This window comes from Cicer arietinum, unplaced genomic scaffold (genome assembly GCF_000331145.2).
Source record: "Cicer arietinum cultivar CDC Frontier isolate Library 1 unplaced genomic scaffold, Cicar.CDCFrontier_v2.0 Ca_scaffold_5678_v2.0, whole genome shotgun sequence".
NCBI classification, from domain to species: Eukaryota; Viridiplantae; Streptophyta; class Magnoliopsida; order Fabales; family Fabaceae; genus Cicer; species Cicer arietinum.
Genome location: NW_027339325.1, coordinates 104 through 5,024, shown reverse-complemented (window position 1 = coordinate 5,024; position 4,921 = coordinate 104). Strand labels below are relative to the sequence as shown.

At 30.4% G+C, this 4,921-nt stretch overlaps 1 pseudogene; it reads left to right on the top strand.

The window, feature by feature from the left end:
• The first annotated feature begins 1,377 nt into the window (after nucleotides 1–1,377).
• Nucleotides 1,378–4,541, top strand: LOC101494470 (uncharacterized; annotated as a pseudogene).
• The last annotated feature ends 380 nt before the right edge of the window (nucleotides 4,542–4,921 follow it).

Sequence of the window (4,921 nt, the reverse complement as noted above, 5' to 3'; positions counted from 1 at the left end):
TACACAAATAAATTTGTTCAATTTTCATCAAAATAAATAAAAAAATAAAATTATTCAATAATTTTTTATAAAAGGGACATTTAATTTCATTATAGAAAAAAATCCGTTGAAAAATTATAAATTATACAATAAAAATAAATAAATAAATAAATAAAAACTAGTTGGTAGTTGCCCTCAATTTTGTCCTAAATACACACAAAAATTATTTAAAAGTGAAATTAGCATAACAACTTAATTTTCCATTAAATACTTAAAATATCAATGCTTTTTGTCTTAAAAATATCATTTAATATGAACTTTTAATATTTTACAACAGACAATTAATTTTAATATGAAAAAAGACAATTAATTACTACTGGTAAAATATTAATATTAATAAAAAGGACAATTAAAAGAAAAGATAGTTAAGTACTACTATAATTAATTAATTATCCTTAAAGAAATGCATAATTAATTAATTATTGTAGTTAAAAGTACTAATAGTTAAAATTTTATTAAGTCATTAATTAATTTAAAAAATAAATTTGATAAACAATTACGGAAAAAAGGCAAAAATACATCTTTAATTTTTTATTTTATTTTAGCCAAATATTCATTTAAATTTTTAAGTTTTTTTTCCTTTATCAATTGATTACTTAAATTACATTTATTTGCATCATTAATTTTTAAATTATATTAGATCATTCCAACAATTCTTTAAATTTATAAATTTTCACCAATTATTATAATAAAATGTTACGATTTAATTGAACAATGTGATTCTCTAAACTACTTTATAATTAAATATAATTATGTAAATAAATATTTATTATCTTATTTTTAAAGTTATATGTGTCTTTAAATTGTTGTTATTACTTTATTTTTAAAATGATACGTGTCTTTAAATTATTGTAGAAAAAAAATATAACCTATTTACAATATTTAATAAATGTTTTATGAAATATGAATATGAATGATGTTACACTACAACATTTGGTAGAATTTTCAATTATCGGAAGTTTAATTAAATTAATTATTGTTAAAATTAAAATAAATTATTAACAATATAAATATAATATAATTTAAAGATTCAAATCAAAATAAAATTAATTAAAGAAAATTGATTTAAAGTTAAAACACTACAAATGCATTTTTTGAAAGAAGAAAAACAATTTTTTGAAAGAAAAAAAAAACAATTTTTATAAAGAGACCAAGGAAAGTTAAAGAAGAACATATTCAATAGAAGAAAAAAATAAAAAGAACACATTCAATAGACAAAAAAAAAATATAACACATTCATGTTGTTCAGTTTCCTCTCGAAGTTACAAATAGAACCATATATTTAATAAAAAAAATAAAAAATAGATCCATATATATGTGTTGCACATGCAAGTTAATTCAATTCAATTCATTCTATTTCTCTATTCCCTCTTTTCGATTCCAAACAAACAACCACCTCTCTCTGTGTCTCTCTGTAGTTAGTATATGTGTGACCACATTCAAAATCAAACACACAAACACAACCTTAACCACCCCAATTTCACTCACTCTTCTTTCTCACTTTTTTTTTCATTTTCAAAAGCTTCGCATTTTTCTCCACCAATGTTCGCATAATTCACGTCGTGATATGCGTTTATCGTTTCATCTGAGGTTAGATTCTGTCCACCTTTTGACTTACGTAACAATTAATTCTTATTCGCGTGTTTTGTTAACTTATTATTTTATTTTCTTATTTATTTATCCTAGAAACATTCCTTAAAAATGTATTGTTTGTTATTTCCGTTTTTTTATCCCTTAAAAAGTGCTTCAGTTTGTTGAGGAGATTTAGTATTTATAAACTAAGCAATGTGAGACACCATTTGATATGAAAAAAAATATTTAACTGGGAGTTTTGTATTGGTGTGCTTTTGGAGTTTGTTCAATTTTGATTTGGGATATACTATTTGCTTATCTGATATCTGATATCCGATTTGCTTATCTGATAATTGAGTAGGTGAAAAAACGTAAGTGGCTGTTGAGTGCAAAGGAATAGCTATAAGAAGATTGAATTAAAAGAATTTAGAACAGGTTTCATATTGTAAGATGGCAATATTTAGGTGCTTCTCTATTTTGAATGAAAAGAAGGTGAAAAACAAGGTAAGAGTGAATTTGATTTGGATATAGTCCTCTGTTTTTGTGTGGTTCTTTTTATATTTGTGATTAACTCTATCTTGGTTGCTTCTTTAGGTGGGGAAAGAAAGATGTTCAAGAGAGAATTTTGATACTCTACTTGCCAAACTACATCACTCAGCATCATCAGAGAAGCATGATTTGAAACCAACCACTTTGGATCTTACTGTAAAAAATGATTCGCAGAAAAACTCGAGGCGCAACGTGAGGGTTATGATGATGAGTCTTGAGAGCCCCGTGAAGGTTGAAGTGCCAGAAGTTTATAAAACTGGAGATGAGAATGAGAATAAGAATGAAAATGAAAATTCGCTCTCAATTAAGAGGGAACTTTCAAATTTTGATCTTCAATTCCATGAAGCTGTTGGAAGCAAAGGAAGGTATGATCCAACAGCTGATGAATTGGAAGATCAAAGCCATAGGTACAGCCGAAAGAGCAATGATACAATCGACACAGGACATGTTAGTGATCCAGGTATTGGGAGGACTGATTTCTTGGCTTCTCCAAACCTCAAGCGATCGTGCTCTAACCTTGAAACTAGGAATATTGAGAGGCAGGTAACTCAATATTTGCGTCCTTCAAAGCCTCAGTCTTTTGAAGACTTTCGCGAATTATCAGGAAACCCAATGGTTAATCTCAAGCGGTCTAGGTCTGCGAGGAGTCACTGCAGTGCTGATAGAGTGATGATGACAAGGCATTCTTCAAGTCAAGTACTCCCGTCTGGTAGTAAAAAATTATGGTGGAAGTTATTCCTTTTGAGCAACAGGAATATACATAGAAAATTCTCTAAAAAACCAAAACTAGTTCCTGCTATTAGTTCCTTAAGCAATCAATTCGATTACTCTTCAAACACGGTTGAACTGAAACAAAGCAAGGCACTGAGACATGTGCAATCGTCTTCTTCAACTACGGCTCATTACCTTAACAGAATCACTGAAGATGATGATGATCAAAGAGAGAGCAGGTTTCAAAATGAAAATTCCGGATTTTGGCGTCAAAAACAATGGTTTGCTCTCTCAACAGAAGCGTCGTCTTCTTTTTCCAGGGTGCATGCATGGGTCAGAGATCTTGAAATTCAGGAACCGGTTCCTGAGGATGATTTTCTTGATGATAATGCCAGAAGCGTTGCCTTCCCACCTTCTCCTAATGCTGGTATATCAATGATAAAAAACACATCTCAGTTGACTCGTTCAAAGTCCAATCTTTCGATGGATATTTTGAAAGCCAATAGTATGGTTCAGTCTATACATCCGGCTTCATCTGTTGCTCACATGTCCGGTGTTGGTATAAAAGCCATCCCCGTAATTTCACACTTTTCCAATCTCCGCTATGTCAATTTGTCCAGCAACTTCATAGGTACGGTTTCACTTTAACTTAGTTTCTATTGTTTGTTGTTTTCAAAGTTCAATTCGACATTAACTATTATTTTGTCAATAATACCTTTAATTATTTATTGTAAAAAGAAAAATAGCTGGAATAAGATAATAAATAGTTAAGCTTATTGTTGAAAAAAGTCATAATTTTATCATAAGTAACAACTAACTCAATTTATTGAATCACTTCTTTATTATTGTTCTGCAGTTAGCATCTCACCAGGATGTCTACCAAAGAGTGTTCAAACACTTATTTTATCAAAAAACAAGATTACCACCCTTGACGGCCTCAAAGAATTGACCCGGTTGCGTGTGCTTGATCTAAGTTACAACTGTATTTCAAGAATTGGACAAGGTTAGTGTCTATATTAACTATGCTCATTTCAAATTTGTTGTTCCTCATTAAAATTTGTTATCTGCATTACAATTATTCACTAAGTGATTTATCAGGTTTGTCAAGTTGTACACTTATCAAAGAGTTATATCTTTCTCGTAACAAGATAAGTGATGTGGAAGGGCTTCATAGACTGTTCAAGCTAACAGTTCTCGACATGAGCTTCAACAAGATCACAACCACAAAAGCAATAGGACAGTTAGTGGCTAACTACAACTCACTCCAAGCCCTTAATATACTTGGAAATCCTATTCAGAGAAACGTAAGCGATGAACAACTAAACAAAATTGTATCGGGTCTCCTTCCAAAGTTGGTGTACTTAAATAAAAAAACCCTCAAAAACTCAATGGACGCGGGAACTATTGAGTGACGGTGTTGCCAAAGCTGCACTTGGAAACAAGCGTACGTCTGGAAAAAGATCTGCAAATAGATTAGGCCATGGAGGATCAAGTTCTAGCAGAGTGCATAGAAGCAGTAGGAACCGTACAAGGAGGTGAAATTAAGGTTTATAGTTGCTTGTAAAAGGAATAACTCATTAGAGATTAGTTCGTTTTAGTCTTTACAATGTCTCATTTGTTTATACAGTAAGAGAACATTATTGTGCATATTATACGTTGAATGTTTCTTAGTTTGCTAAGTGTTGAAGTGATTGGGTACATGTCTGTTTCTGTAGTCCTTGAAGTTGTAGTCCACTGGCGTAGTCCAGTAATATGAGTTGAGGCGCAGAAGCAATATTAGGTAGAAGACCGGAGTTCAATTGTTAACAATGATAACATAATGAGGAAGATGAAAAGAGGAAGAAAACATAGAACCAAAAGAACAACAACCTTAATGTGATAGGGTTACAATAAGTATATATACAAGAGAATAGAAATGTCTAAAATACCCTTACTACTAATATATAATAATATTATCTAATATCTTCCCTCAAACTCACGATGCATTAACATAAAACATCGAGAGTTTGTCAACCAAAAAACAAAAACGTTTAAGGGAATGCATTTTTGT